Here is a 22,628-nt window from a genome sequence, read left to right on the forward strand (position 1 = left end):
TGCCTTCTTGATGCACCACCTCTTGAAGATGTCCTTGATGGTGGGGAGGGTAGTCTCCCCCCCCCCCCCCCCCCCCCCCGCTTTGGAGACGTACCAGTACTCCTCAACCACTGGACGAATAGTGTCACATCGAGGAATCGACATTTTGTCCACAGCAACAAACAACTTGCTGGAGGAACTCAGTGGGTTGAGCAGCACCTGTGAGGGAGAGAAACTGTTGACATAGCGGGTGGGGACCCTGCATCAGGACCAAATGTTGACAATTCCCTTGCTCCCACAGATGCTGATCGACCCTGAGTTCCTCCAGCAGATTGTGAGTTGCTCCAGATTCCAGCACCAGCACTCGCTTATGACTCCAGTATCTTACAAGACCATAAGACCATGAGATATAGGAGCAGAATTAGGCCATTCAGCCCATCATGTCTGCTCTGCTATTTCATCATGGCAAACCCTCTTTCCCTCTCAGCCCCAATCTCCTGCCTTCTCCCCGTATCCATCCCTTCGTGTCCTGACCAATCAAGTATCTACCAACCTCTGCCTTAAATATACCCAATGACTTGGCCTCCACAGCTCCCTGTGGCAATGTGTTCCACAGATTCACCACCCTCTGGCAAAAGAAATTCTTCCTCATCTCCGTTCTAAAAGGATGCCCCTCTATTCTGATGCCCCTCTAAGTCCTCTGTTCTTAGACTCCCTCACCATAGGAAACATCCTATCCACATACACTCTATCAAGGTTTTTTAACATTCGATAGGTTTCAATGAGGTCATCCCTCATTCTTCTGAATTTTGTCTGCGTGCTTCCCTTGCTTTTAATTACAGATTAACTTTATTAAAGACAATGCATAAAACCATGCTGACATGGTCAGGAAGCTGTTGTTGTTCAGACAAACATCAGGATGGGTAAGAAATATTAGTTGACTAAGTTTGACCATAGAATGATTGTTGGTGCCAGACGGGGCAGTTTGAGTATCTCAGAATCTCCTGATCTCCTGGGGTTTTCACACACAACAGTCTCTAGTGTTTACAGAGAATGGTGTAAAAAAACAAAAAAACATCAAGTGAGCGCCAGTTCTGTGGGTGAAAACACTTCGTTAATTTTTTTTTTGGCGTGTCACACCAGACAGTCAGCCATTCTTGTCTGGCACGTGCTGTCAGGATTGGTCTCCTTTTGGAATAACCAGGTCACGATATGAACGTTCCTGACTCGACCCTTTTTTTACAAGGCCGAGTGGCTAGCTCAACGCTCAACCCGGCACGGATGGAAAGTGTGCTCGAAGGGGTGGCCCAACTTGGATTCGAACTCGGGAGCCTTCGCTCCGGAGTCTGGCGCTGATGCCACTGCGCCACCAGCCGGCCACTTTGTTAATGAGAGAGGTCATAGGAGGACGGCCAGACTGGTTCAAGCTGACAGGAGGGCAACAGTAACTCAAATAACCACACGTTACAACAGAGGCGTACAGAAGAATCTCTGAGTGCACCACAAGAGGATTCGAGTACGGGAGCAGGGAGGTACTACTGCAGTTGTACAAGGCCTTGGTGAGACCACACCTGGAGTATTGTGTGCAGTTTTGGTCCCCTAATCTGAGGAAAGACATCCTTGCCATAGAGGGAGTACAAAGAAGGTTCACCAGATTGATTCTTGGGATGGCAGGACTGTCATATAATGAAAGACTGGATCGACTAGGCTTATACTCTCTGGAACTTAGAAGATTGATGGGGGATCTTATTGAAACGTATAAAATCCTAAAGGGATTGGACAGGCTAGATGTAGGAAGATTGTTCCCGATGTTGGGGAAGTCCAGAACGAGGGGTCACAGTTTGAAGATAAAGGGGAAGCCTTTTAGGACCGAGATGAGGAAAAACTTCTTCACACAGAGAGTGGTGAATCTGTGGAATTCTCTGCCACAGGAAACAGTTGAGGCCAGTTCATTGGCTATATTTAAGAGGGAGTTAGATATGGCCCTTGTGGCTAAAGGGATCGGGGGTATGGAGGGAAGGCTGGTACAGGGTTCTGAGTTGGATGATCAGTCATGATCATACTGAGTGGCGGTGTAGGTTCAAAGGGCCGAATGGCCTACTCCTGCACCTATTTTCTATGTTTCTAAGTGGATCTCTTGAAGCGGATGGGCTACAGCAGCAGAAGATTTCAAACACACATTCACTGGCTACTTTATTAGGTACAGGAGGTACACAACAAAGTGACCGCCGAGCGTGGACTGGAGAATGGTCATCAGGAGCATAATCGACATCAGTGAATTTGTGGATGAATGACAGCAAACTCTCTCCCAACAAAATAACTGTGGGGGAAGTGAACGCAAAGCACCCTCTGTTACAGTGGCTCCTTTTGGCAACGACAGTCGACAGAAGCCACATCTGACAACGTTTAGACATCTGGAAAATATGGGGGAAAACCCAAGGTGAGAGAGACCACAGAATCTGTGAGTCATGTGGGACCAAGATAAAAAGGAATTGTGTTCTATCACTACTCCACTGTCTGTGTTGGCCTTGTACTTTCACTGAGATAGAACACTTCTGGAGAGTGGGAATGTCTCTTTGTTCATATGAAAAGGGAACTGAAATTTGAATAACTTTTCCTGCTTTGTTATTATAATCGGTGGGCTGTGCTTGCCAAATATAGATGGCTTAGTTTAACTAATTAACTATTAATTGTGAAAGAGCTAACATCTCCCTATTAAAATTCTCAATGTAGGGTCTTTGCCCAAAATGGCAACTGTTTACTTCCCTCCATAGAGGCTGCCTGGCCTGCTGAGTTCCTCCAGCATTTTGTGTGTGTTGCTCTGGACTGCCAGCATCTGCAGGCTCACTTGTATCTCTCTTCTCCACTTTCAGCACCATGCTCTCCCTCTCCCTCACCCTCTCTGTCCCTCTACCCCTCTTTCTCCCCCTTTCGCTCTCCTCCTCTCTCTCCCTCACTCTCCCCTCTCTCTATCCCTCTCCCTCACTCCCATTTCTCTCACTCTTTCCCTTCTTTTATCTCCCTCTCTCCCCTCTTTCAGTCACCTTTCTCTCTACCTCTTTCCCCTTTTTTTCCTCCTCTCTTCCCCTCTTGTTGACAGGTGGATTCCCAAAACATCAACTGTTAATTCCCCCTTTGGAATAAACGTGAAGCAGATGTTCCCAATAGTGGGGGCATCTAGGACCACAAGGCAGAGCCTCCGGATACAAGGACGTCCCTTTAGAACAGAGACGGGGAGGAAGAGGGTGCCAGAGGGTGGTGAATCTGTGGAACTCATTGTAAACTGTTTATCATTAAGAATGAAAATCACTTCCTGACTTTTGTTTCACAAGAACCATAAAAGTTTGACGATGATGACTTCTAAAACAAAAGCAAAAAATGCTGGTGTTACTCAGCAGGTCAGTCAGCGACCGTGGAGAGGGAAACGGAGTCAACGTTTTGGGCTGAATACCTTTTGCTTTCCTGCAAGATACTAACTTTTCCACAGACCGGCACGGTGGGAGTCGGCATGACAGCTGCAAGATCGAGGTATCAAGGACACGACCATCCCAGCCAACACACTCTTCGTCCCCCTTCCCTCCGGGAGAAGGCTCAGGAGCTTGAAGACTCGTACGGCCAGATTTGGGAACAGCATCTTTCCAACTGTGATAAGACTGCTGAACGGATCCTGACCCGGATCTGGGCCGTACCCTCCAAATATCCGGACCTGACTCTCGGTTTTTTTGCACTACCTTACTTCCCATTTTTCTATTTTCTATTTATGATTTATAATTTAAATTTTTAATATTTACTGATTTTAACTATTTTTAATATTTAATATTTGTAATCCAGGGAGTGGGAAGCGCAGAATCAAATATCGCTGTGATGATTGTACGTACTTTATTGTTTGGCGACATAAGTAAATTTGATTTCCACCCCTTGCTGTCTATGAGGAGTTTGCACGTTCTCCCTGTCACCGCACGGGTCCCCTCCCACAGGCATACAGATATAGGGTCAGTAAGTTGTGGGCACACTCTGTGACATCAGAAGTGTGGCAACACTTGCGGGCAACCCGAAATGATTTTTGCCGATGTGATTTAACCCAAAATGCCACATTTTACTGTATGTTTCAATGTGCATTTGATAAATAAATCCAGTTTTTTAATCAATTTACTTGTGTTAACCCACCCAGTATGGTCTTTAGATTGTGGGGGCAAAGCAACGCATTCAACGGAGAGCACGTTCAAACTCCTTGCAGAGGACCCTGGGACTGAACTCTGAACTCCAACACCCCCAGCTGTAATGGCGCCCCCATCTTTAGTCTTTTCTTAGCTCAGTGATGGCATGATTATTGGTCACCCGGGGGATGATTAATTCATCGCCCTCTTAGTGTTCTGGTTTCACTGAAACCTCCTCCAGTCTGCACTGGATTTTCCAGTGCTTTGTCAGTGGCAGCATTTGGGGCTGTTCCTCACCAGAATCATTTCTGAAGTCCGACACCACTCGACCGTTCACTGCTGCTGTAATTAACAAAGGACCTTACTGACGACCGTTAAGCCGTTTGGTTGCTTACAGCACTGACACCAACATGTGTCGGGTGGATGATGAAGTTCTTTTGGGCCGCACGGTAGCGAGGTGGTTAGCACACCGTTTTACAGTACCCGGGCTCAATTTCCGTCGCTGTCTGTGAGGAGTTTGCACGTCCTCCCCGTGGCTGGGTGGGGTTCCTCCCACAGTCCAAAGAATTGCCGGTTGGTAGGTTAATAGGTTATTGTAAACTGTCCTGTGATTGGTCTAGGGTTAAATCAGGAGTTGCTGGGCTGCGTGGCACATAGGGCTGGAGGGGCCTATTCCTCGTTGTATCTCAATAAATTAGTTTTGAGGATGAACCCTACCCAGACCATTGTGAAGTGTCTGCCAGGAAAAAGATCGCATCCCATTAGTTCCGCAGACTTCACAGGAGGCATTTTACATATTTTGTTTCTAATTTTTTAAAAAGAAATACGGCACACTTCTGGCCTAACGAGCCTGCAACCGCCCAATTACACTGGTGTGACCAATTAACCTGCCAAGCGGTACACATTTGGACTGTGGGAGGAAACCCACGCGGCCACACTGAGAATGGACAAACCGCTTACAGATGATGCCGGCAATTGTCCTGGGTGGCTGGCACTGTAACAGGGTTACACGGCGGTGCTGCCCACCACTCCAGTCGAACACAAGAAAAAAAGTTTATAAAGCTCCCGAGTGGGCCAGAAACATCTCTCTGTGTACATCAGCTGTGCCAAGTCTCTATGTGAACAGAACTGAGGATGATTTTAATCTTTTTGTGGGAGCTAATGGGTATGGGAAGAATCTTAGGAAGGATTCCAAGAAAATTTAGCTCATTGGTATCATGGGATTTTTGGGACTGATTGAATGGGAAGTCAAGGTCATTCGAGGAGCAGCGTGTTGACAGCACACCAAGTGTTCAACGGATCATTTTGATATCAGAGAACGTATACAACATGCAACCCGAAATTTTTACTCTTCACAGACATCCTCAAAACAGAAGAAAACCCCAAAGAATAAATGATAGGGAATGTTAGAACCCCAAAGCCCCCCTCTCCTTCCCATGCACAAGCAACTGCAAAGCATCATCCCTCCCCCTCCCCCTTTCCTCTCATTCCAGCAGGAAGCATCAGCGTGCACCACCCGCCAGCAAACAATAGCAAAGTCCCCAAGGGTCTCGGTCCATCAAAAACTAGTTCATGACCCAGCACTTCGACATGTCACAGGCTCTCCCTCACTCGCTGATGAGGAAGAGAGAGGTAACACTCATTCCACAGTGAGAGTGGTGACTGACGGCTTGCATTAGAATCGGCAGTGAACTCTCTCTCACCATTGAGAGAGCGAGACGACCAGACATCTGCCTCTGCTGTCTCGATGCCCCGATCTGCTGCGACACTGCTGAAGAGTCCTCCCTCTCAGTGTAATGGAGAGACCATTAAGAGTGCTTACTGGGGTGAAACCTTGGCCAGGTGCACCCCTTAGTCAGACCCCGGCATCCATGGTGAGCAGTTGGTGGGCGGGAGGTGGCCAGGGGTGTCAGGACCCATGGGAGTGAAGGGTGCGGGGAGGCATTTGAAGATTGTGGGGGTGGGGCTGGCACGTTAGCGCAGCGGTCAACGTTACGCTTTACACCACCGGTGACCAGTTCAACTCGTGCCGCTGTCTGTAAGGGGTGTGTCTGCTGTCGGTGTGACAGTGTGAGTGCTCCAGTTTCCTCCCGCATCTAAATGAATGGATGGGAGGGGTAGGGAGGGCTCTGGACCCAGTGCAGGTTGATGGGAGTAGGCTGTTTAAATGGTTTGGCACGCACTAGATGGGCCAAAGGGCTTGTTTCTGTGCTGTGACTCTGTCTGGGTTACAAATAGGAACATGCCAGGCAATGTTGGCACTGGTAGCATGGTGACACTGAGGGGCTGCCCCCAGCACGCCTTCGGAGTGTGTAGGTCTTGATGCAAGCAACCCATTTCACTGTGTGTTTCGATGACCATGTGACAGATAAAGCCAATCTTCCATCCTAAGCCTCCGGCCTCGAAAGGGTAGGCTTCCTCGTACAATATACAAGTTCCATCCCGAAGCCCCTAACCCCAATGAAACCTGTAGATTAAAGATAATGAGAACTCTTCTGGGGCAGTTGGTAGTTGGCGTTGAACTTCGCGGCAAAGCTAGCACTGCTGTTACACGATGGAATGGAACAGGCCATTCGGCCCATCATGTCACCTCTGACCTTTGTGCTCACGTACCTGCATTTGGACTACATCCTTCAACACCTTCCCTATCATGAGCATTTGGTGGCTCTGGACCTGTACTCGCTGGAGATGAGAAGAATGAGAGAGGAACCTCACTGGAACCTGTTGAATGTTGAAAGGACTAGATAGAGTGGACATGGAGAGGATGTTTCCAATAGTGGGGAAGTCTAGGACCAGAGGGCACAGCCTCAGAATACAAGGACGTTCCTTAAGAACAGAGATGAGGAGGAATTTCTTTATTCAGAGGGTGGTTACGCTATGGAATGCATTGCCAGAGATGCCTGTAGAGATCAAGTCATTGGGTCATTTAAAGTGAAGGTTGACAGGTTCTTGATTAGCAAGGGAGTCAAAGGCTATGCGGAGAAGGCAGGAGAATAAGATTGAGAGGGTTAATAAATTAGCCATGATGAAATGGTGGAACAGACTTAATGGGCTGAATGGCCTATATCTGCTCCTATGTTTTATGATTGTCTATCTTAAGATCTTGCTGGTCTTTTCTGTATATATAGTGTATGACATTGGAATGGAAAACAGGTGGACCCGTCACAAGTTTAAGAACTCTCCCCAGTGTGCAGGGTGGGAGACAATCTCAGTGATAGCAGGAACACAGTAAAGTTGAGTGCTGTAGACACTCACTGGGCAAACTAAGGCGTTTTCCCCAATGGATCTGAGGGCTTGGTAAAAAAGGAGTTTTTTCAGCCAGAAGGTGGTGAATCTGTGGAATTCATGGTACTGTGGGGGCCAAGTCATTGGGCGTATTTAGGGTGGAGATTGATAGGTTCTTGATTGCTAGAGAAACCAAGGGTTACAGTAGACTGGTGTTGAAAAATAATCAGCCAAAATCGAATGCTGAAGCAGACTCGATGGGCTGAATGGCCTAATTCTGCTATATGTTATGGTCTATGTCCTTGTTGAACAATTATCCAACATTTCACTCAAAATCTCCACCCACCCTGCTCATGGACTGTTTGTCCCACTCACATCAGGGAGGAGACTGTGCAGCATCCACCCTAGGACCACCAGACTCAAAAACAATTACTTCCCCCAAGCCGTCAGACCCATCAACACCTCCACCCGCTAACGCACCCCATCACCTCTACATTCATATGAGCCTCTCCTCTCCACAGTCCCTCACCACCCCCTTCATCCCCCCATTCACTGTCACTTTACACTGACACTCCACACCTCATACCCACACTGACACACTCCTCTCCACAGTCCCTCACCACCCTCTTCATCCCCCATTCACTGTCACTGTACACTGACACTCCACACCTCATACCCACACTGACACATTCCTCTCCACAGTCCCTCACCACCTCCTTCATCCCCCATTCACTGTCACTTCACACTGACACTCCACACCTCATACCCACACTGACACACTCCTCTCCACAGTCCCTCACCACCCTCTTCATCCACCCATTCACTGTCACTTTACACTGACACTCCACACCTCATACCGACACTGACACACTCCTCTCCACAGTCCCTCGCCACCCCCTTCATGCCCCATTCACTGTCACTTCACACTGACACTCCACACCTCATACCCACACTGACACACTCCTCTCCACAGTCCCTCACCACCCCCTTCATCCCCCCATTCACTGTCACTTTATAATGCAGCTCTATAAAACTCTGGTTAGGCCACACCTGGAGTACTGTGTCCAGTTCTGGTCGCCTCACTATAGGAAGGATGTGGAAGCATTGGAAAGGGTACAGAGGAGATTTACCAGGATGCTGCCTGGTTTAGAGAGTATGCATTATGATCAGAGATTAAGGGAGCTAGGACTTTACTCTTTGGAGAGAAGGAGGATGAGAGGAGACATGATAGAGGTGTACAAGATAGTAAGAGGAATAGATAGAGTGGATAGCCAGCACCTCTTCCCCAGGGCAGCACTGCTCAATACAAGAGGACATGGCTTTAAGGTAAGGGGTGGGAAGTTCAAGGGGGATATTAGGGGAAGGTTTTTTACTCAGAGAGTGGTTGGTGTGTGGAATGCACTGCCTGAGTCAGTGGTGGAGGCAGATACACTAGTGAAGTTTAAGAGACTACTAGGCAGGTATATGGAGGAATTTAAGGTGGGGGGGTTATATGGGAGGCAGGGTTTGAGGGTCGACACAACATTGTGGGCCGAAGGGCCTGTACTGTACTGTACTATTTCTATGTTCTTTATACTGACACTCCACACCTCATAACCCACACTGATACAGTCCTCTCCACGGTCCCTCAACACTGTCTTCACCCCCCCCATTCACTGTCACTGTACACTGACACTCCACACCTCATACCTACACTGACACACCCCTCCTACCAGTTTGATCCCTCCTTAATCCCTCTTTTAAACCACCTGTCTCTCCCATCCAAAATGTTCACATTGTTCTCATCAAAGGAGAGTCCCATCCCTGATCAGAGAGGGTAGGGTCTGACACCATCTATCAGCTACATACAGTGCAGTCCCAACATCTCTACAACAGTTCACACCTCCGTTCATGCAAAGGTATGTCTAATGGCTCTCTCATTACCTCTACAACTCTTAATGACCCTCGTGTGATTGCTATACGTACCTTTAAACAACTCACAGGGTTTATAAACTGGAAAACCACCCATCATGGATCAGAACTGAAGAAGCCTCTCAGATGAGTGATGAAATGTCTTCCAGACAACACAACAAGTCCAAGTGCCTTGGTTTACTACTGCTTGATACTTGATACCTTATGTACAGATACTCATGCATCTATCATCAGAATCGGAATCAGAATCAGAATCAGGTTTATTATCACCGGCATGTGACGTGAAGTGTGTTAACTTAGAAGCAGAAGTTCAATGCAACACATAATCTAGCAGAGAGAGAGAGAAAAAAATAATAAAACATAATAATAAATAAACAAGTAAATCAATTACTTATATTGAATAGATTTTTTAAAATGTGCAAAAGCAGAAATACTGTATATTAAAAAAGTGAGGTAGTGTCCAAGGGTTCAAAGTCCATTTAGGAATTGGACGGCAGAGGGGAAGGAGCTGTTCCTGAATCGCTGAGTGTGTGCTTTCAGGCTTCTGTATCTCCTACCTGATGGTAACAGTGAGAAAGGGGCATGCCCTGGGTGCTGGAGGTCCTTAATAATGGACGCTGCCTTTCTGAGACACCTCTCCCTGAAGATGTCCTGAGTACTTTGTAGGCTAGTGCCCAAGATGGAGCTGACTAGATTTACAACCTTCTGCAGCTTCTTTCGGTCCTGTGCAGTAGCCCCTCCATACCAGACAGTGATGCAGCCTGTCAGAATGCTCTCCACAGTACAACTATAGAAGTTTTTGAGTGTATTTGTGGACATGCCAAATCATTTCAAACTCCTAATAAAGTATAGCCGCTGTCTTGCCTTCTTTATAACTGCATCAGTATATTGGGACCAGGTTAGATCCTCAGAGATCTTGACACCCAGGAACTTGAAGCTGCTCACTCTCTCCACTTCTGATTCCTCAATGAGGATTGATATGTGTTCCCTCATCTCGCCCTTCCTGAAGTCCATAATCAGCTCTTTCGTCTTACTGGTGTTGAGTGCCAGGTTGTTGCTGTGGCACCACTCCACTATTTGGCATATCTCACTCCTGTATGCCCTCTCGTCACCACCTGAGATTCTACCAACAATGGTTGTATCATCAGCAAGTTTATAGATGGTATTTGAGCTATGCCTAGCCTCACAGTCATGTGTATATATATAGAGAGTAGAGCAGTGGGCTAAGCACACACCCCTGAGGTGCGCCAGTGTTGATCGTCAGCGAGGAGGATATGTTATCACCAATCCGCACAGATTGTGGTCTTCCTGTTAGGAAGTCGAGGATCCAATTGCAGAGGGAGGTACAGAGGCCCAGGTTCTGCAACTTCTCAATCAGGATTGTGGGAATGATGATATTAAATGCTGAGCTATAGTCGATGAACAGCATCCTGATGTAGGTGTTTGTGTTGTCTAGGTGGTCTAAAGCCGTGTGGAGAGCCATTGAGATTGCGTCTTCCATTGACCTATTGTGGCGATAGGCAAACTGCAATGGGTCCAGGTCCTTGTTGGGACAGGAGTTCAGTCTCGTCATGACCAACCTCTCAAAGCATTTCATCACTGTTGATCACTTCATGTATATACAATCAGTCTATGTATATAATCTGTTGGAAAATATGTATCTTGGGTGGTTGACGGTTGGGTTGAGTTGTTTTCTGGTCTAGGCAAATCACTTGCAAAAAAATGTTTCATCACCATACAGGGAGACAGCATCAATGCACTATTGATTGTGGTGTGTCCTCTGAAAGTTTGACCTTCATGTACTTTTCAATCAGCTGATTGGTCGTCATTATGGAAACTTCATTGTGATAAGGGGAGGAAGCCTTGTCACTGATTTGTTGTCTCCTTGTATGGTGATGAAACATTTGGAAGTACATCGCCAAGATCAGAGAACAACTCAGCCCAGCCATGTAAGCTTATGTTATATACAGTGCCTATAAAAAGTATTTATAGGCCCTTTGGAACTTCCACCCCTTGGAAGTTTTCATGCCTTCTTGTTTTACAACATTGAATCACAGTGAGTGGATTTAATTTGGGTTTTTTTGACACTTATCAACAGAAAAAGACTCATGTCAAAGCGAAAGCAGATCTCTACAAAGTGATCTAAATTAATTGCAAATATAAAACACAAAATAATTGACTGTATAAGTAATCACCCCCCCCCCCACTTTAATATGACACACCAAGTCATCACTGCTGCAGCCAATTGGTTTTAGAAATCACATAATTAGTTAATTGGAGATCTGTTTTTGGAGACCTGTGTGCGGTCAAGGTGTTTCAGTTGATTGTAGTAAAAATACACCTGTATCTGGAAGATCTCACTGCTGGTGAGTCAGTATCCTGGCAAAAACTACACCATGAAGACAAAAAAACACTCCAAGCAACTCTATGAAAAGGTTATCGAAAGCACAAGTCAGGAGATAGATACAAGAAAACTTTCAAGTCACTGAATATCTCTTGGAGTACAATTAAATCAATCTGGAAATGGAAAGAATATGGCACAGCTGTAAATCTGCCTAGAGCAGGCCGTCCTCAAAAGCTGAGTGACCGTGCAAGGAGGGGACGAGTGAGGGAGGCCACCAAGAGACCTATGACAACTGTGCACTTGACAGCTGTTGTCTAAGTGCTTCACCAGGGGCAGCTTTATGGCAGTGTGGCAAAAAGAAAGCTACTGTTGAAAAAAATCTGACATGAAATCTCGGCTAGAGTTCGCCAAAAGACTTGTGGGAGACTTCGAAGTCCAGCTGGAAGAAAGTTCTATGGTCTGATGAAACCATTGACCATAGCCATGGCCATCAAACTAAATACTAAGTTTGGAATAAACCAAACACCACACATCATCAAAAACACACCATCCCTACCGTGGAAATGCTTCACTGCACCAGGTCCTGGAAGGTTTGTGAAGGTAGAGGGTAAAATGAATGCAGCAAAATTCAAGGAAATCCTGGAGGAAAACCTGCTGCAGTCTGCAAGAGAAATGTGACTTGGGAGATGATTTGTTTTCCAGCAAGAAAATGACCCCAAGCATAAAGCCAAAGCTACACAAGAATGGATTTAAACCGACAAAGTTAATGTCCTGGAGTGGCCAAGTCAAAGTCCTCAAAGCAACTGAGAATTTGTGGATGGACTGGAAAAGGGCTGTTCACTCACAATCCTCATGCAATCTGACAGAGCTTGAGCAGTTTTGTAAAGAAGAATGGGGAAAAATAGCAGAGTCCAGATGTGCAAAGCTGATAGAGACCTACCCACACAGACTCAAGCTGTAATTGCTGCCAAAGGTGCATCTACTAAATACTGACTTGAAGGGGGTGAGTAATTATGCAATCAATGAATTTGTCTTTTATATTTGTAATTAATTTAGATCACTGTAGAGATCTGTTTTCACTTTGATACAAAAATTATTTTTCTATTGATCAGTGTTAAAAAAGCCAAATTAAATCCACAGTGATTCAATGTTGTAAAACAGTAAAACATGAAAACTTCCGAGGGTGTGGGGGTGAATACATTTTATGGGCACTGAGTATCCAGTTACACTCAGTTACTTGTAGATTATGCCTTATAGTAATGCTTTTATATTTATGCATATTGTTTTTTTTGTTCTTTTATTGTGTTCTTTATGCTTGTTGTGTTTTATTGTGCTGTGTCTGATCCAGAGTAATAATCATTTCCTTCTCCTTTACACTTACGCTCTGAAGAATAGCAATAAACTATCTGATTGAGGAGTACTGGCAGCACATTTGTACAGCTGAATGGTGGACAGTGTTCTGACTGGTTACATCGCTGTCCGGTAAGCAGGCTCCAATACTCAGGATCGGAAAACGTTACAAAGGATTGTAAACTTAGCCAGATCCCTCATGAGTACCAATCTCCCCAATGTCGAGGACATCTTCAAAAGCTGATGCCTCAAGAAGGTGGGGGTATCTATCGTGACAGATTCTCACCGTCCAGAACATGCCCTTCTACAGATGTGCGGTGGAGAGTGTATTGACTGGCTGCATCACAGCCTGGTATGGAAACACCAATGCCCTTGAGCAGAAAATCCTACAAATGGTAGTGGATTTGGCCCAGTCCATCACAGGCAAAGCCCTCCCCACCAATGAGCACATCTACATGAAACACAATGGTAGGAAAGCAGCGTCCATCATCAGAGATCCCCACCACCTAGGCCATGCTCTTTTCTCACCGCTGCCATCAGGTAGAAGGTACAAGAGCCTCAGGACTTGCACCACCAGATTCAAGAACAGTTACTACCCCTCAATCATCAGGCTCTTGAACAAAAGGGGATAACCACACTCACTTGTCCATCCATTGAGATGTTCCCACAACCAGTGATCTCACTTTAAGGGCTCTTTATCTCATTATCTCATTATTTATTGCTATTTATTTACATTTGCATTTGCACAGTTTGCTGCCTTCTTCACTTCTGGTTGATCTTTTAATGATCCTGTTATAGTTAGAATTCTATCGATTTGCTGAGTGTGTCTGCAGGGAAATTAATCTCAGGGTTGTTTACGGTGACCTATATAGTTTAATAAAGTTTACTTTGAACTTTGAATGCCCTCATCTCATTGCTGTCGTTAGGGAAGAGGTAAACGAGCCCAAAGACCCAAAACGAATGTTTCAGGGACCGCTTCTTCCCCTCCACCATCAGGTTCCTGAATGAGCCAAGAAACCCACGAACACTTCCTCACACTTCCTCTCTTTTTGCAGCACATTTTTAATATTATTTATCTATTATTGCAACTTACAGCATCTTTTTTATATTTTGCACCATACTGCTGACGCAAGACAACAAATACCATGACACACGTCAGTGATGATAGACCTGGTCCTCATTCTGGGCGAGGTGGGAATATCAACACAGAATGAGATACCAGAGCAAATCCAGCCTGTTGGCAGCACACTCAGGGTGTGGCGGGGGCTGCTTTCACAACTTCGTTGCTTCAGCGGTACGCAGGTTGTAATAATATCTTCAGGAAGCTCTCACAGGACGTATGTTTTTGTTTTTTTTTGCTCTGCTCTTCCTGCCACAAAGTTTGAAATGTGTCAAAAAAAGAGCTGAGATAAAAATCACCATGACGATGACGAGAGGAAGTTCATTAAAAATGCAAACTGAACCACAGTACAGCATGCAAACAGTTATTGAAAACGTCTTCAAGGCTGTTTAATGTCATTTCCCGTACACAAGTGTAAAGGAGAACAAAATAATTATTACTGCAGATCTCATGCAGCCCAAAAAACAGAAACCACAATAAGATAAAGAACTCAATAATAAAAAAACAAAAATATAACTACACAGGATAGCTTATGATTGTATGTCTATAAAGAGATGCTAGGCACAGGTGTGTCTGTAGGTAAGGTGACTCTGACAGGAAATGATAAAGTAGTGGTAGTGGGGGCTGTGGAGGGGTGGGTGAGTGGGTGGAGATGTTGATCAGCCTAACTGCTAGGGGAAAATAACTGTTTTTGAGTCTGGTGGTCCTGACGTGGATGCTACGTAGCCTCCTCCCTGACAAGAGTGGGACAAGCAGTCCATGAGCAGGGTGGGTAAGATCCTTCATGATTTTACTGGCCTTAGTGATGCATTGGGCAGTCTTACTCCCCATTGTGGAGCCTTCCTGTCTGCTGCCGTGCAGGTTCTGATGCGTGAGGCGATGCAGTTTGTTAGGATGCTCTCCACTGCGCATCTGCAGAAGGTCGTGAGTATTGATGTGCGTAATTTAAGGAATTCGGGCCAGGATTAGAACTGCATTTCCTAGATAGAGTGGTTAGTTGCAATCTGTTGTGAATTGGCCTCCATTCAGGGGTGAATCTACCTGGAACATGCATAAACACTGGTAGAGCAACAAGCAAACTCCACCGCGCCTCCTAGGTAGAAAGGAAAGCTGATGGAATTAAAAGAGTGTCATATTTCATTCTTTTGGTCACGCCCAAGACATACGGACGACAACAGATTGACAAACTGCAGTGGATTCAGTCCAACTCCTCACAGGCAAAGCCCTCCCAGCACTGAGTGATGGAGTATTCCACAAGAGAGCAACATCCATCATCAAGGCCCTCGCCATCCAGGCCACGCTCTCTTTCACTGTTACCATCCGGAAGGAGATACAGGAGCCTTAGAGATTACAGCACCAGATTCACGAACAGTTATTACCCCTCAACCATCAGGTCCCATACCACCAGGTTCAGGAGCAGTTATTACCCCTCAACCATCAGGTCCCACACCACCAAGTTCAGGAGCAGTTATTACCCCTCAACCATCAGGTCCCACACCACCAGGTTCAGGGACAGTTATTACCCCTCAACCATCAGGTCCCACACCACCAGGTTCAGAAACAGTTATTACCCCTCGACCATCAGGTCTCACACCACCAGGTTCAGGAACAGATATTACCCCTCAACCATCAGGTCCCACACCACCAGGTTCAGGAACAGTTATTACCCCTCGACCATCAGGTCCCACACCACCAGGTTCAGGAACAGTTATTACCCCTCAACCATCAGGTCCCACACCACCAGGTTCAGTAACAGTTATTACCCTACAACCATCAGGTCCCACACCACCAGGTTCAGGAACAGTTATTACCCCTCAACCATCAGGTCCCACACCACCAGGTTCAGGAACAGTTATTACCCCTCAACCATCAGATCCCACACCACCAGGTTCAGGAATAGTTATCACCCCTCAACCATCAGGTCCCACACCACCAGGTTCAGGAACAGTTATTACCCCTCAACCATCAGATCCCATACCACCTGGTTCAGGAACAGTTATTACCCCTCAACCATCAGGTCCCATACCACCAGGTTCAGGAGCAGTTATTACCCCTCAACCATCATGTCCCACACCACCAGGTTCAGGAACAGTTATTACCATACAACCATCAGGTCTCACACCACCAGGTTCAGGAACAGTTATCACCCGACAAACATCAGGTCTCACACCACCAGATTCAGGAACAGTTATTACCCGACAAACATCAGGTCACACACCACCAGGTTCAGGAACAGTTATTACCCCTCAACCATCAGCTCCCACACCACCAGGTTCAGGAACAGTAATTACCCTACAACCATCGGGTCCCACACCACCAGATTCAGGTACAGTTATTACCCTAAACCATCAGGTCCCACACCACCAGGTTCAGGAACAGTTAATACCCCTCAACCATCAGGTCCCACACCACCAGGTTCAGGAACATTATTACCCCTCGACCATCAGGTCCCACACCACCAGGTTCAGGAACAGTTATTACCCCTCAACCATCAGGTCCCACACCACCAGGTTCAGGAACAGTTATTACCCTACAACCATCAGGTCCCACACCACCAGGTTCAGGAACAGTTATTACCCCTCAACCATCAGGTCCCACACCACCAGGTTCAGGAACAGTTATTACCCCTCAACCATCAGATCCCACACCAGCAGGTTCAGGAACAGTTATTACCCCTCAACCATCAGGTCCCACACCACCAGGTTCAGGAACTGTTATTACCCTACAACCATCAGGTCCCACACCACCAGATTCAGGAACAGTTATTACCCTAAAACATCAGGTCCCACACCACCAGGTTCAGGAACAGTTATTACCCATGAACCATCAGGTTCCACACCACCAGGGTCAGGAACAGTTATTACCCTACAACCATCAGGTCCCACGCCACCAGGTTCTGGAACAATTATTACCCTACAACTATCAGGTCCCACACCACCAGGTTCAGGAACAGTTATTACCCTACAACCATCAGGTCCCACACCACCAGGTTCAGGAACAGTTATGACCCTACAACCATCAGGTCCCACACCACCAGGTTCAGAAACAGTTATTACCCCTCAACCATCAGGTCCCACACCACCAGGTTCAGGAACAGTTATTACCCTAAACCATCAGGTCCCACACCACCAGGTTCAGGAATAGTTATTACCCCGCACCATCAGGTCCCACACCACCAGATTCAGGAACAGTCATTACCCCTCAACCATCAGGTCCCACACCACCAGGTTCAGGAACAGTTATTACCCCTCAACCATCAGGTCCCACACCACCAGGTTCAGGAACAGTTATTACCCTACAACCATCAGGTCCCACACCACCAGGTTCAGGAACAGTTATTACCCCTCAACCATCAGGTCCCATACCACCAGGTTCAGGAACAGTTATTACCCTACAACCATCAGGTCCCACACCACCTGGTTCAGGAACAGTTATTACCCTACAACCATCAGGTCCCACACCACCAGATTCAGGAACAGTTATTACCCCTCAACCATCAGGTCCCACACCACCGGGTTCAGGAACAGTTATTACCCTACAACCATCAGGTCCCACACCACCAGATTCAGGAAAAGTTATTATCCTACAACCATCAAGTCCCACACCACCAGATTCAGGAACAGTTATTACCCTAAGCCATCAGGTCCCACACCACCTGGTTCAGGAACAGTTATTACCCTACAACTATCAGTTCCACACCACCAGGTTCAGGAACAGTTATTACCCCTCAACCATCAGGTCCCACACCACCAGGTTCAGGAACAGTTATTACCCCTCAACCATCAGGTCCCACACCACCAGGTTCGGGAACAGTTATTACCCTAAACCATCAGGTCCCACACCAGCAGGTTCAGGAACAGTTATTACCCCTCAACCATCAGGTCCCACACCACCAGGTTCAGGAACTGTTATTACCCTACAACCATCAGGTCCCACACCACCAGGTTCAGGAACAGTTATTACCCTAAAACATCAGGTCCCACACCACCAGGTTCAGGAACAGTTATTACCCATGAACCATCAGGTTCCACACCACCAGGGTCAGGAACAGTTATTACCCTACAACCATCAGGTCCCACACCACCAGATTCAGGAACAGTTATTACCCTAAGCCATCAGGTCCCACGCCACCAGGTTCTGGAACAATTATTACCCTACAACTATCAGGTCCCACACCACCAGGTTCAGGAACAGTTATTACCCTACAACCATCAGGTCCCACACCACCAGGTTCAGGAACAGTTATTACCCTACAAACATCAGGTCCCACACCACCAGGTTCAGGAACAGTTATTACCCTAAACCATCAGGTCCCACACCACCAGGTTCAGGAATAGTTATTACCCCGCACCATCAGGTCCCACACCACCAGATTCAGGAACAGCCATTACCCCTCAACCATCAGGTCCCACACCACCAGGTTCAGGAACAGTTATTACCCCTCAACCATCAGGTCCCACACCACCAGGTTCAGGAACAGTTATTACCCCTCAACCATCAGGTACCACACCACCGGGTTCAGGAACAGTTATTACCCCTCAACCATCAGGTCCCACACCACCAGGTTCAGGAACAGTTATTACCCTACAACCATCAGGTCCCACACCACCAGGTTCAGGAACAGTTATTACCCCTCAACCATCAGGTCCCATACCACCAGGTTCAGGAACAGTTATTACCCTACAACCATCAGGTCCCACACCACCTGGTTCAGGAACAGTTATTACCCTACAACCATCAGGTCCCACACCACCAGATTCAGGAACAGTTATTACCCCTCAACCATCAGGTCCCACACCACCAGGTTCAGGAACAGTTATGACCCTACAACCATCAGGTCCCACACCACCAGGTTCAGAAACAGTTATTACCCTACAAACATCAGGTCCCACACCACCAGGTTCAGGAACAGTTATTACCCTAAACCATCAGGTCCCACACCACCAGGTTCAGGAATAGTTATTACCCCGCACCATCAGGTCCCACACCACCAGATTCAGGAACAGTCATTACCCCTCAACCATCAGGTCCCACACCACCAGGTTCAGGAACAGTTATTACCCCTCAACCATCAGGTCCCACACCACCAGGTTCAGGAACAGTTATTACCCTACAACCATCAGGTCCCACACCACCAGGTTCAGGAACAGTTATTGCCCCTCAACCATCAGGTCCCATACCACCAGGTTGAGGAACAGTTATTACCCTACAACCATCAGGTCCCACACCACCTGGTTCAGGAACAGTTATTACACCTCAACCATCAGGTCCCACACAACCAGGTTCAGGAACAGTTATTACCCTACAACCATCAGGTCCCACACCACCAGATTCAGGAACAGTTATTATCCTACAACCATCAAGTCCCACACCACCAGATTCAGGAACAGTTATTACCCTAAACCATCAGGTCCCACACCACCAGGTTCAGGAACAGTTATTACCCTACAACCATCAGGTCCCACACCACCAGGTTCAGGAACAGTTATTACCCTACAACCATCAGGTCCCACACCACCAGATTCAGGAACAGTTATTACCCTAAACCATCAGATCCCACACCACCAGGTTCAGGAACAGTTATTACCCTAAACCATCAGGTCCCACACCACCAGGTTCTGGAACAATTATTACCCTACAACCATCAGGTCCCATAGCACCAGATTCAGAAACAGTTATTACCCTCAACCATCAGGTCCCACACCACCAGGTTCTGGAACAATTATTACCCTAAACCATCAGGTCCCACACCACCAGGTTCAGGAACAGTTATTGCCCTACAACCATCAGGTCCCACACCACCAGGTTCAGGAACAGTTATTACCCTACAACCATCAGGTCCCATACCACCAGGTTCAGGAACAGTTATTACCCCTCAACCATCAGGTCCCACACCACCAGGTTCAGGAACAGTTATTACCCTACAACCATCAGGCTCCTGAACCATGGTGGACAACTTCACTCAGCTGAACTCTGTACTGATTCCATGACTTACAGACTCACTCTGCAACTTATGTTCTCAGTGTTGTTTATTACCTTTTCTTTGTATCTGTACTGTTTGGTTTGTTTTGCAGATTGGCTGTTTGTCTGTGGTTTTTCATTGATTCTATGTGTTTCTTTGTTCTACTCTGAATGCCCAAAAGAAAATGAACCTCAGGGTCATATGTGGTGATATATATGGACTCAAAGCTGAGTTAGATTTGGAACATAGAGTAACTTGGTGTTGTTCAAGTCATTACTGAATACTCCATAAAATAACAGGAAGAATTTTATCCTAACATCCTCTGAAACTCAACTGGCCATCTCCTAAAGACACGGTGTTCTGGAGATGCTTGAAATCCAGGGTAACTCACACAAAATACTGAGGGATCTCAAAGGGTCAGGAAGCATCTATGGAAAGGAATAAAGATTCGATGTTTCGGGCTGAGACCCTTCATCATTTTGTGTGTGTTGCTCTGGGTTTCCAGCATCTGCAGAATCTCCTGTGTTGCCATTTATGTTGAAATGTTGCTGTTTGCTAATTAGCCTCTCTGGCCATAAGGACAAACATCAGTCCCAAATCAGTCCTCTTTGATTTGATATGATGAAAAGTGCCACACTTCACTGTATGTTTCAATACTTATGTGACAGAAAAATTAATTTTTAATCTTTAAATGCCAGGAAACACAAAGATACTCACCTGAGCTCATTTCCCTGTAGTATACAGTAGTTACTGCTCCAGAGGAGGAAGCTGCAGTGAAGATAATGGATTGTGATATACATTCAGTGGGACCCCCTGTACCTAATAAAGTCGCCACTGATGGTGTGTTTGTGGCTGTAGCCCATTCAGCGATGTTGCTGTTGTGCATTCAGAGATGCTCTTCTGCACACCACTGTTGTATCACGTGGTTATTTGAGTTCCTGTCGCCTTGCTGTCAGCTTGAACCAGTCTGGCCGTTCTCCTCTGACCTCTCTCACTAACGAGGCATTTTCACCCATAGAACTGCCACTCACTGGGTGTTTTTTTGTTTTTTGCGCCATTCTCTTTAAACTCTGGAACAGGGGTTTGCAACCTGGGGTCCACGGACCCCTCGGGTAATGGTAGGGGTCCACGGGAGAAAAAAAGATTGGGAACCCCTGTGCCAGATACTGTTGTGCGAGAAAACCCCAGAAATCAGCAGTTTCTGAGATACTCAAACCAACCCATCTGGCACCAACAATCTTCCCACAGTCAAAGCCATTTAGATTACATTTCTTACATATTTGCCCTGAACCACAACTGAACCTTTTGACCATGTCTACATGTTTTTATTCACTGAGTTGCTGCCACATGACAGGCTGATTAGATATTTGCATTAATGAGCAGGTGTACAGGTGTACCTAATAAAGTGGCTATTGAATGCATTTTCGGGTCAGGATAGGACATGGTGTTGGATTTCATCTGCACTTGCAACCTTGACCTTCCAGGTAATGTGAGATGCTATCTTGGAATCTTAGAAATTGTGCGGATGATACACTCTGGCTCCACTGTTGACTAGCCCATGCTTGCTTGTATTTTTCATTATGTGCCATATCGTATGATGTGGGCAATCATGGTCTTCCACCTGCCTCTTGACCCCCTTCATTCTGTTTTTCTTATTCTTTTCTCGTTCCATGACCATGGTTGTTCTTGGCAAATTTTTCTACACAAGTGGTTTGCCATTGCCTTCTTCTGGACAGTGTCTTCACAAGACGGGTGACCCCAGCCATTATCACAACCCACTTCAGAGATTGTCTGCCTGGTGTCAGTGGTCACATAACCAGGACTTGTGATATGCACCAGCTGCTCATACGACCATCCACCACCTACTCCCATGGCTTCACCTGACCCTGATCCGGTGGGGGGGGGGGGGGTCGCCCCTCTGATCCTCTGGTCCTAGACTCTCCCATCATAGGAAACATCCTCTCCACATCCACTCTATCGAGGCCGTTCAAGGGAGGAGCACCTGACACCTCCTGTGGTACAGAAGTATCACCAACCCGCCACCTCATTTATATAATCATCTACAGTATATATGTATAATTGTCTCCAGCTATTGCTAACAGTTGCTTCTGTATCTTTCTAGAAACTTCTTCGTTTTCTGTAGCAGCTGCCATGCCACTTGAATCTGGCCATTTCACGGTTAATTGTTATCATTGGGATATCCTTATCTCTGGTCTGAGTATGACTATTTATTTTTACAATTCTACCTCCTGTTCCTCCAGGAGAACCACAGTCTTGTCGCAGGGTTTGGAAGCTTGCGTGCCTCAATGACCTGGAGAGCTGTGTTGGCTGGAGTCAAGGATTTATGCTTGGCCTCTTGGTAGGGTCACCCGTGCCAAACAGGTCTAGAGCCCAGAATAAGATTGGTCCACCAGTCCTCCAGGTCCAGGGGTTTGGCTCAGGGCAACATCCCTGACTGGTAAAACAATACTTTTACAGAAACAGCGATGAAGAATCCTTCTATACAGAGATGGAAGACCTTCATTGCTGCCCTAAACGCCAGTCGCGTTACGGCCAGTAATTAAATAAGTCTAGCTTGCG

The sequence above is a fragment of the Mobula birostris genome, chromosome 8, assembly GCF_030028105.1.
Source record: "Mobula birostris isolate sMobBir1 chromosome 8, sMobBir1.hap1, whole genome shotgun sequence".
NCBI lineage: Eukaryota > Metazoa > Chordata > Chondrichthyes > Myliobatiformes > Myliobatidae > Mobula > Mobula birostris.